The following is a 12,075-nucleotide window of genomic DNA, read 5'->3' as shown; positions in this document are numbered from 1 at the left end:
CCTGTCTATCAGTAATCAAACCATATTATTAGCAACTTGCACTTGAATGATATAATGACCAATGAGGTGCAGTGCTGTTTCTGAGAGTTCTTTAGAGGCAGAGAGCGGTCACAGGGGAGATTTAGAAGACAAGTTAAGCGCTGCAGCGTGTTCTTATCGATTTTTATAAATATTTCAAATCAATTCATGTCTGCACTGCCAAGAGCAGTGCTTTTCTCTAACTCTCTGGCCAGAGGACATTTCTGTGTGATACTGAACATGACAAACATTACCTATGACAGCTCCGGAAACAGCTCGGCTTCATAAAGCAGTCAGGCAATGATCACAATCCTACACAAGCCGTGTCATGTGATCAGTTCATAGAAGGGGAAGGGGGACTATGGTAATAAGGACAAAACATCAAGGTTCACTGGGTTTTAGCTATGTTTACAAGAAAGATCGAGAGCTTACAGAATGCAACGGTACAAGCAAAAATGACAAGAAATAGTCTAGTTATTAGTTCTGCTCAGGCAGCTTAATATTCTAAAGTCACTCAAAAAAGAGCAGGTGTGATCATTATCGGTAGGTGATGATGAAAGTAACTGTTCACATAATAGCAGATAATTTCCATATAACAATGGCTTATAGGGACCATGGCTGTCAAGCTAAAAAAAAAAGATCAAACAAAAAAAACAGCAAACAAGCAAAGTGGTCTGTAACGATTCTTTGGGGAAAAAAAATAAGTTTGTCCATACTATGAAGTCAAGTCAAAAATGTTTGGTTACCAACATTCTTTAAAACATCTTCCACAGAGGCAAGTCATACTGGTTTGGAATGATATATGGTTGTTATCAAAACTTAACAATTCATGCACTCATCTGAATGACTCTTCCGTAGCGTTTCTTGAGTCAACAGCTCACTAGGGCCAGATTATACTTACATTCTGCTCTGTTTCTCTGAAGACATTTTACATAAAAATAGGTTTGGAACAACACAAGGTCGGAGTAAATAATGCCAAAATGCTTCCTTTTTGACTGAACCATCCCTTTAAATGTAGTCCAACTCATAAAATCCAGAAACCCATCCAGAATTACACAGCTTTCGGACTTAATCGCAAAGATAACATTTTACCTCAGAACCAAAAATTGGCATGTAGCAGAGAAAGATTTTCCCTGGAGAAATCCCTATGAAATATCCGAAGAGGAAACAAAGTGTGTAGGAGGACAGCGAGAGAGATGAAGTGAGTGGAGGAATGAGAGAAGGGAAGGGAAGATGTTACTCTGGCAATCTGACCAGGTGATAAAACAGCAGACATGCTCGATGGACAGCATAGAATAAAATGTTTGTTATTCATCAGTCAGCTCGAGCGAAATGAAAGAACAGTCTGTGTATGGGAAACCGATTCAAGCTTATCCTTGGGGTGACATAATTTATTGAGATAAAATTCAGATGACTTTAAATATGTATAACAAACACATCATGAGCAGGGCTTACCGGGAGCACATTGGGGATTATATGTAGCGTGACGCTGGCGCTCTTTCCAGCAGACTAAGAAATAAAGCGGCTGTGATAAGAGAGATGATTCGTCCCGTTTTATGTCACTCAGTGTACCCAGATTTAAACAGGAGTATAATATTCTGCAATCCCTGGGCAGCTTGAACAAAATAACTGAGAGGCTTGCTATCACCGCCTCTCCTGCTGAAAAGGATTGTGGTTCCTTTAACTTGTGCATTTCAATGGCCCATGGAAACTCTGACATGCGCTCTTTTCTTTGGCCAAAAAAAGAGGGAGATATTCAGAAGATTTATGTTTTATCATTTTCCAATGATATGAGTCAAGCTGTGGATTTAATATATTTTTAGCCAGTGCTCTTATAGGAGCATACAGGGCTCAACAATAAGGATTTTATTTATTCTGGCCAACCAATTTTTCATGGTAGAATGTGTCAGAAGCCATTTTTTTTATTAAACATTAAAGATAATTGGAGATTATACAGTTATATTGCAACTATCAAGCAGGCATGAAATTATAAGCAAAAGTCATAAACCCACATTCAAGTCAAAACAAATCATTGGATGCCCATGGACGATAAAATAAAATGAAAATTAAATAAAATAACTGTAATTTAACTGTACACTGATCTTTTATTGTTGTAAAGAGGTATAATTAATGTATTTAATAATACATTAATAATATTAAAAATAATATAAAAATAAAATTAAAAAATTGAATAAATTGCAAGAAATTCACAGTTTTTATGTTTAAATGTTAAATTAAATGAATATAAATCATGCATTTTATGTTGCGGTCTGATGCAGTTTAAAATTATAATTATGTCAAAAGTAAAAAAAAAATAGATAAATTATCATATCTGCACTAAAAACACAATAAGAAAACAATGACATATCAACATCTCTAGACTGAACTGATGGAATAAATGCAGCTCTGGTCCAACTGTGGAAATGACAGCTGCCAGCTGTGACTAATTTATCATTTGCTGCTCAGATCTTGTCCTGTCTCCGGTTAAACCGATTGTGCTTTAGTTTCTCCTGCGGTGTAATGTGGACTACAGCTGGTCATTGCTAAACTTCCATTCTGGGTCATGTGACCTAGTTTGGAACCGGGATGGAATTTGTTACTGACCCCTCCTTAAACCAATCCTCCCCCTAACATACACACACTTTGACACGTGCATGTGTGTACGCACAAACACAATCCCACACAGGCACGCAAATGAAGCTAGGTGGAGAACATGCACGCTGAGGCACCATGGGTGTGTGTCCACCTCTGCCATTCCAGAGTCAATCTTACATATAAACAACATAAACACACTGGGGAAGAGGAGGAGAGGAAGATACAAAGATAAACAGCAAGAGAACAAGACAGCGGAGGAGAGGAAAGGTAGCGTCCAGCTCGGGCAGCTGTGTGCTATTACTGCTCTCCCCACCCCTCCTCCCGCGACAGGAAATGAGCAATCATTTAGTAGTGACAGGTACACGATGAACCACGGCATCTCTCCCCTAAAACCCTGAGAATACCGCACCACAGCCGGCCAACATTAGCCTACACACCACCACACGTCAGTGTCTGCCTGAGTCAGATACGGGAGTTTACTTCTTGTGTTTAAAAGAGAAAGACTTGTTATAAATGCACTAGCTCAGTGGTTCCCAAACATTTAAACCCAAGTACAAGCTTCTTTAGTCAGATCAGAACAAATACCAAGGACCATCCAGTCACTACAGTCAAACACAAGTTTGCACTTTTGGGCTTATCCTGGTAGTCGGGATTTGGGATATCACACTGTACATTTATAAACTCTATATGTTAATGATATAATTTGCATTGTTATGAGGTCAATAACATTGATTGGACAAACACAGCTTGTGTCGGACATCTGAACTGCTCTAAGGGCCGCTTGTCCATCTCTGAAAACGTCACCACGTAGTAAAAAAAAAAAAAAGTTGCCTCATTTGTTGTCAGTTTAAAACAGTATCACATTTCTATCAGATCTAGAAAATAAACAATGTGTGAATGTTTTTGTGACTGTACAAAAAAAATTGTAAAAGTATATTAATATTAACTGAGGTAGGCACTATTCGTTTTCTTCTTTTGTGAAGATTTAACACCTATGGTTTTACAATACACCACAGAACTGCAATTTGGTGTCAACACTATTTTTTTTCTCTCAAAAGAATATACTGTTTAAGTCGTGGCCTAATGGTTAGAGTTTGACTCCTAAGCCTAAGTTTGTGGGTTCGAGTCTCGGGTGAGCAAAACCATGACTGATGTGCTCTTGAGCAAGGCACTGAACCCCCAACTGCTCCCCGGGCATCCCGGCATAAACGGCTGCCCACTTCTCCGGGTGTGTGTTCACGGTGTTTGTTCACACTACTGTGTGTGTGTGCACTTTGGATGGGTTTAATGCAGAGCATGAATTCTGAGTATGGATCACCATACTCAGCTGTATGTCATGTCACTTAAGATATTTTTCAATGGTTTTGAAAGAAGTCTCTTATGCTCACCAAGGCTGGTGATCAAAACACAGTGTGAAATATTACTCCCGTTTTAAGTAACTTTTCTATTTTAATATATTTTAAAATGTAATTTCTTCCTATGATGGGCAATATTTTCAGCAGCTATTTCTCTAGTCCATTGTCACATGATCCTTCAGAAATCATGCTAAATTGGTGCTCAAGAAAAATTTCTTATTATTATTGTTTTTAAAAATATATGTGCTGCTTAATATTTTTCCAGAAACCATGATATATTAAAGAAAGTTTTATTTGAAATTGAAATTCACTTGAAATAGAATTTGCTGTCACTGTTGAACATTTTAATGCATCCTTGCTGAATAATTGTATTCATTTCTGACCACCGAATATTCACTGCGTGGTTTCCAATAGCGCACTGACATGAACATTCACTCAATGATTGTCACTTCCAGGTTAACGTCGAAAAAGAGAACAGGCCTTGACAAAAAGTTAAATAAGACCCACACAAATGCATTTTAATAATGTAGCTGGCAGAGAGCATTCAGACAGAAAGGCAGCCTGCTGCTTATTCATGCATGCGCCTGATGCGGAGCGACATAAATGTCCTCATTACAACAGCCGTGCTGCCTCTAAACAGTCTGAAGTATGAACTTAAGAAATATGGAAAGATGTGTTCAGTGCTGGATTTTTTACATTCATTCATCCGAGTTTTGCACAGAATGCCTTTAGGACTCATGGATGATCAATTTTAGATCCGTTCACATGCTGCCTAATTCCTTATAAACAAGATCTAGTTGTAGTCAAGTCTGGTTTTAACTGCATTGCACCATTAGAAATAGAATTATGACCAATAATTGGTTTACCGCTATCATTACATCCACATAGAAGTGCTTTATCTATCTTAATTTAAATGCTCTTAGTATAACTTGAATAGTAAAATGTTTCAAATAAAAAGAAAAAGGCCAGAGTAAAAACTAAACGCAATTAAATAAGTGCTCTTAATCATTACTGAATGGGCTAATGTGCTAGACCACCAGCTTGGCAAGTCACTCCGATTACAAAGTAGTTCTAGTCAGCACTTCAGGTACCGCATACTGCAACAATTCCTCAGACCTGCTGAATTCAGCACTGTAAACCGCATTTAACTGGAGAGCGAGAGACAGGTCTATGTGCAAACAGAACAGAAATAAACAAAATCAGCTTCCATTTTGTTTGGTCTGTAACGGACTACTCCCTCAGGCTCGGAAACCCCATCTTAAGAGACAATTAGGCCATCATCACCACAGTACAACTGCCTTGTTATTCTCCAGGAACAGTCACAACATAACCTTAGACCTTAATAGTCATTTTGGTATGAAAGTCTCTAATTTTTAGGTCATTTAACACATTTTCTAAACCAATGGGACAGTTTTTTACTTCACCAATTATTTAAGTGCGTGAAGTTGCATGGGTTGGGTTAAGGAAAGTGTCTATAAACTATCAAGACAAATAAATCACAGACTAAGGAAAAGATTATGTCCTTAGCATTGTTGGATAGGGCTGATGGTGAAATGATTTGAATTAATCGAGCAACTAAATAAGCTAAAAAATAATAATAATTACATAAATATAAATAAATGTAATTTAATTACATTTAAATTAAATAAACTAATATGTAAGCTAATACGTTTATATAATATTTAAATAAATAAATACACTTTTTTACATTTTCCAATTATGTTGAGGCAAAATCTAGAGAATTCTAATTAAAAGTGTGTCAGACTAATGTGATCTTTCTCTCTGAAATACATGCACACATAACCCTACTGGGTTCTTCTGAGGCCATAACATGAGTTTATGTAATAATAAGCTTCATTTAAAAAAAAAAAAAAAAAACAGGCACTACTTGTTGCAACATACATCATTCACTGCATCTTGTTAGCCAAAGCTAATATCTCCCCAACAATGGTAAATCTCAATTAATTTAATGTGGAGAGGGTGGACCAAGTGTTAAAGATCCGTTACTGGGGAGAAGGACAACATTTTAAAACCATTAAATGACGCTACAAATCTTGCAGCTGACCAAAGAACGATGCACTGATAGGTGGCTGAAGTAAGAAATTTAAGAAATTTGAACGTTCACCCCAAAAGTATCTATAAGTCATGATTTACTTCAACAGTGAGTGACATCATGATCTTACCTTCTGAGAACTGTAGTTAAGAATGAAGAAGTTAATATGTAAAGAAAAATAATGGCAAGTTCAAGGCAAGAAACAAGACAAGCATTCAGACTACATGCCACTTAAGGATCTTCAGGGAACCTTACAGACCATGGTATTCCTCCATTTTAAATCTCTTCAGATTCCATCCTCTTAGACACCGGTTTCATAACCCCATGCCGTGTGTGTATGAGTTTGTAGGTTTGTGACAGTAACGATTTACATGTGGTTTTGGATCAAGTCTTCTGAAATTAGGAAAGGATTGAGACAGAACTCACTCCACCACAAAACCACACTTGGAACAAGTGAGTCACACGACAGTCACCTCCTCAGGTGGACAAGGGGAAGGAATGGGTGAGATGGAGAGACGGGGACGGATGATGACTACAAAAGAAAAACATGTTGAATGGTACAAAAATGAGAAATGGGAGAACCAGAGAGTTGTTTGTGTCCAAGCAATAGCGTGAGTGTTTGAAAAACAAGGACATGCCACATGAAATTAATTAAGAGATTTAAATCATATAAAACAGATCCTGACACAGACAAAGAGCACAAGTGGGAACCATCATTATGGTGTTTCACTGTTTCCTTTCATTCACTTGAGGAACACTGAAAACACCTATAAACTAAACAGCACTTCCTATCTGGCATTCGTTTGTCATCCCAAATAGTTAGGCCTGATTTTCACTGGAAGGAGGTCATAATGTTGTAACAATATTGTTATATAAAACACATGGTTGTGTGTTTTATTTAGCATTGGAGCAACGCAGCCAATTTCCTATAAGAGTTGAGCAACAAGGATTCTCAAATGAGCCGTATAAAGACATTTTGACTTTTCCCCCAACACAGTTCTGGCTCACTACCTGCATGTTAAAGTACAATCATCTCTGGCAAACAACATTATTGTGCAAGATACTTACACACTATCTGGGAAGGTGGGCCCAGACGCGAGTAATCAACAAACGGCATTGATTTATCTGATCAAGTTCCATATGTATCCAATCATTCACTTTTGAAAGCGAGAGAGCGAAGGAGAGAAAGGCAGACATATGACTTGTGACTGACTGGAAAGTGCACTTTTGTGGCGATGCTGTTTACCATATGCAACGGTTTACAAGCAAAATGTTTATGAATGTGTGTATCTGTACATTATACCAGTACAATTTCTAGAAATGATTGCAAAATAAAAAAAATTCACTTATTTTTGAGGGGGCACGAGTCAAAAACTCCCAGTATAATCACTGAAGCTGTTTAGATTGTGAAGTGCATATCTTACTTACATCGTACGCACAACTGCACTTCGTTGTTTCTGATGAGAGAATTACTTTGCCAGAGAGCAGAATTCAGTCAGTGAACAAATCTCCGGTGTTTCAGCGATGACTTATCTGAATGCCTCTGATTGGTCATTGCATTCATAAGCTCAACAGAATCATGTGTGATTGGCTATAAATGAATGTGGGTTTGAACCACCTTACATTACATTTAAACAATACCATGAGTACTAGCACCAGATTTTTACTGCAGCAGTAGGTCATTAGAATGAGAAGAAACAAATTTCACTGTAATTTAGCCATTCACTGAAGTATTTGTTCCTTTGTGAATGTGGCATAATAACATCACAATGGCAATTGCCTGCCATAAATGCATTTGCAAGATATGCTTCAAAACATGCATTTTATCCTTGATGAGGCCAGCTATGAGAAATGCAATAGACTACATTATATAACATACAGTAGACTATATATGTCTGAGCAGGAGTATGCAAATGAAAGTGAATTGGAAAGACGCCATCCCCACTGTGCAACATGGTTATGGCAGCATCATGCTGTGGAGATCTCTGCATCAGGCCCCTGAGGGCCTCGTGAGGTGGATGGGTGAAATAAATGTAGCAAAACACAGGGAAATCCTGGAGAAAAACCTGACCCCGTCTGTAAAACACCTGTGACTTGGAAGAAGATTTTTTTTATCCAGCAAGACAATGACCCAAAGCATAAAACCAGTGCTACACAGGGACGGCTTAAAAACAATAATGTGAATATCCTGGAGTGGCCAATCCACAGTCCAAGCCGACTGAGAATTTATGAGCGGTCTTGAATAAAAGCCTGTCCACTCATGATCGCCATGCAACCAGACAAATCCAGAAGAGTTTTACAAAGAAGAATTGGGGGAAAACTTATAAATGGCCAGATGTGCAAACAGATAGAAATGCGCAGGATAACACAAGGCTGGTGTTCATGCAGACTTAGGTGCACGCCAAACAAACTGAATTCATTAGCACACTGACAACAAAATAATTTCTTTAAAGTTTCCTACATGCTGCTCTGAGATGCAATACAGCAGCAAATGAAACATTCACCAGTCCATTACCACAACCACTCTGCCCTTAGTCCAATGCCACCACATACATAATTCACACTTTTATGCACTTTGCTTGTACAAGGTGTTGGATTTTTTTTTTTTTTATACTAAAGGTGAGTTTCTGCTGCACAGACATTCCAGTGAAAGAAACAGTTTTTCCTGGGTAGGAAATGTACTCTCTGGCCATGATTAGGTGCTTCTCTTTACTGCTGATAAGAATGATGATAATGCTGATTATGATGATGACAAAGAAAAACTATTCAATGTAAATGAGCAACTAGTTTGAGTAAGTACGAACATGATTGATTTTAAATACTGTGAATGCTCTCTGAAGGATAAATACCTCTCTTCAGCAGAAAAAAATACAACTACAATGATGTGATGTCATAAATATGTAAATGTCATAAGACTCTTTTGGACCAAAGAACAAATCCATACAGCAGCACTAAATTCCAAACAGCATAAACCATGTCTTCACAGTTGTAAAAGTGCTTAATTTAGGCAAAAAATGTATTTCTGTTATTAATTACTCATCCTCATGTTGTCTCAAACCTGTATGCCCTTGTGTCGTGGAAATCATGACAGAAGTTAAAAAGTAAAAGAGGAAACAAATGAATCATAAATTTGTTCAATTGTTTGCTCCAAAAACTTTGTTCTTAGAGAAACATTCAAAAGTTTGGGGTTTTTAAAAAAAGAAGTTTCTTACACTCACCAAGCTTCATTTAGTTTATTAAAAATACAGTAAATTTGTGAATTATTATTAACATTTTAAATAACTGTTTGCTATTTTACTGCCACACGATCCTTCAGAAAATCAATCTAATAAGCTGATGTGGTGCTTAAGAAACAATTCTTACTATCAACATAAAAATCAATTGCTTCTTAAAACGTTTGTGGAAACCATAATACATTTTTTGGGGATTTGATGAACAGAAAGTTAAAAAAACAATTTTAAAACAATTGTACTTTAAATCTTTTGTAATAATAATGTACAAGTATTTGCCATTTTGGATCAATTGAATGCGTCCTTGCAAAAAGTATTTATTTCTTGCTGTAATAAATTCTTAAAAGTGTTCAAATCTTTCTGACACCAAACTTCTGAACAGCAGTGTACATGTGCTTAGAACTTTCCATTAGCCATCTATACATAAAGGTAGTAAACTGAGTGTATTTAGCTAGTTCAGGTGTAGAAAAACAGGTCAGATTTGTCTCTAAAACTACAACAACAAAAAAAAGTGTATTGTGGGAGAATATTTGAATAGCTTGTAAAATAAACAGGAAACTATGAGGTTTCACCACACATGATCTCTTTGAATTCTGAGTATATCAGATCATGGTGGAAATTCTGAATCATGTGATAGCAGCAAACCTGGTGCCCTTGAACAAAGAAATGAATTACTCATAAAATATGCACGGCTCCATGATCACATGTTTACTTTGGCCACACGTCGCACCTTGCCGTGAAGCCCTGCGCTGCTAACAAAGAAATTAGTTCTGCATCTGCTCAGAACAATCCCAGTAATTACAGCGCAGATTCCTCCACAGTTTTGATCCCTAATTGTGGAAAGCCTTATTTCTGACCACACACACATCTTGCTCGAGCCCTGTGCAAATAGGTGATCGTTCACCTGTGAGCAATCACTACAAAGTCACCGACCAAGCAGTTGAAGGAGAGTTTAAGATGCCGATCTTTTTCTGGCTAGGCATTTGTTGTTAGGCATGTGTGTGTGCATGCAGTGATGTTGACATGATTCTGATTGTCCGGAAATGTTAAATAAGCATCTCTGCTATGAAAAGGGTCTCCCCTCCCTCTCACCACATGTGAAACCACACAACGTCATGACAACTGCCAAAATAAACCTCAGCATCCTCCAAGAGGAGAGTGCATGTGTGTGCTTCCCTGCCGTGCAACACGTCTGTGCTGCGGTGTTTTTAATAACGTTTTGCAAGATCCCTGAAAGAATGTGCTCCGTGACACCGCAGAAATGAATTTCAACTGCCAACAGCTACACCATAACCATCAGAAGATTCTCAGCGATCCCCTACATTTCTCTCAAGAAGTTTTCAATTTAAAGTCAAATATTTTGATGAGGAAAAAATGTTACTTGAGAAGAAAAAGCTTCCTTAACTTCTGTTAACCCTTTTCTAAATGTTTGAAAGGTCCATTCTTTTCCAGTGTCATTTTGTGAAATTTTATGAAGCATTTCTGGTCAAATCTTTAACTCTAGATATTACTCAAAAGCTCTAAAAGGAATAGTTTACCCAAAAATCTAGCTATTGTCCAAATCTTTATGACTTTCAATCGTGGAACACCATTAAAGTAGTCCATACAATTATAACACTATATTCCAAGCCTTCTTAAGCCATACAGTAACTTTTTGTGAGGAACAGAATAAAATTCAAATGCATTATCTGTCTTTCAAAAACATGCCTTTACTCTTTTAAAGGACTGTAGTAACCAATTCATCCTTTGTAACATTGAAATCTTAATATTCATGTCTCTACTGTAGTAACTTAGCACATATAAACAGATAAGCCTCCAAAACCACACACATCAATTGTTTTACACTCATGTAAGGTTAGCTTTAAGCTAAGCAACAGAATCATCACATGAAAATGCTTGCTTACATAAACCTGGCCTTCCAATCTGATTTACCAAATATTTCCAGTCTGACAGAACCTTAGTGTAAAGCCTTTACTAGTTCAGTTCATCTGAAGGGCCAATTCTCATCCAAAAACTGCTACAAGGTATGTGCATGCGTTTATGAATTCAACAAATAACTTGAGACAATTTTCCTGACACTGCTTCTCATTCAGAAAACCTTGCCATTAGAAATAAGATGATGTTCCACAATAATACTTGGGGCAAATTTCCAATCTAATGTCCAGAATGATTTGTAGCTCAATATTATTTTAACATTTGGAATCCAACAAGGTTTATTTGCTAGTTTGAAATGTCATTGGTCATGCATGCATACGTAATCAAAACAATCAAAGATTGGTAAATTTACTTATGATAGTTCAACTTTGATTTGTTCTGTTTCTCACTGTATGTGGAAGCAGAATATATTTCAGCAACACTATTAGTAGGTTGAAATGGCACTGCATATCATAAGTGTAAGTGTGAGTTGTATTTCAGCTCTGAACCTATTTTTAACATGTGTAACATGCTAAACTTAATGGAAAATACTTTGAAAAAATAATAAAATCCTATATTTAACAGCCTTTTCAAATACAGGCTTAGATGATGCACAAACAGCAACATAACAGACTGGAGCAAAAAAGGCATCTTTCTGGGTCAATGCATGTATAATACAGTGACAGAGACAAACTGATAGCTAGACACATATGAACAATATTACATTACGATAAAGGAAGTTTTCCTAAGTCTATCAGTGCATTAGGTAAGTAATATACACACCCAAAGCAAATATGATGACCTTCTAAACTATGCAAAAGGTGGGTGTAACGCATACAAACAATCAAAATACCAAGCAGTGAGTTACATAATCACATAAATATTACCATTATTCGTCCACAAGCAAATT

General features: G+C 37.0%; 1 protein-coding gene across 2 annotated transcripts in view; it reads right to left on the bottom strand.

Annotated features, from left to right (window-relative positions):
• Window positions 1-12,075, bottom strand: part of LOC128025310 (zinc finger protein 438-like) — a 38,007-nt gene that overhangs the window by 25,037 nt on the left and 895 nt on the right. The gene's annotated exons all lie outside the window — the stretch shown is intronic.

This window comes from Carassius gibelio, chromosome A12 (assembly GCF_023724105.1).
Source record: "Carassius gibelio isolate Cgi1373 ecotype wild population from Czech Republic chromosome A12, carGib1.2-hapl.c, whole genome shotgun sequence".
NCBI classification, from domain to species: Eukaryota; Metazoa; Chordata; class Actinopteri; order Cypriniformes; family Cyprinidae; genus Carassius; species Carassius gibelio.
Note: the sequence above shows the minus strand (reverse complement) of the source record. Positions and strands in the feature narration are given on the sequence as shown.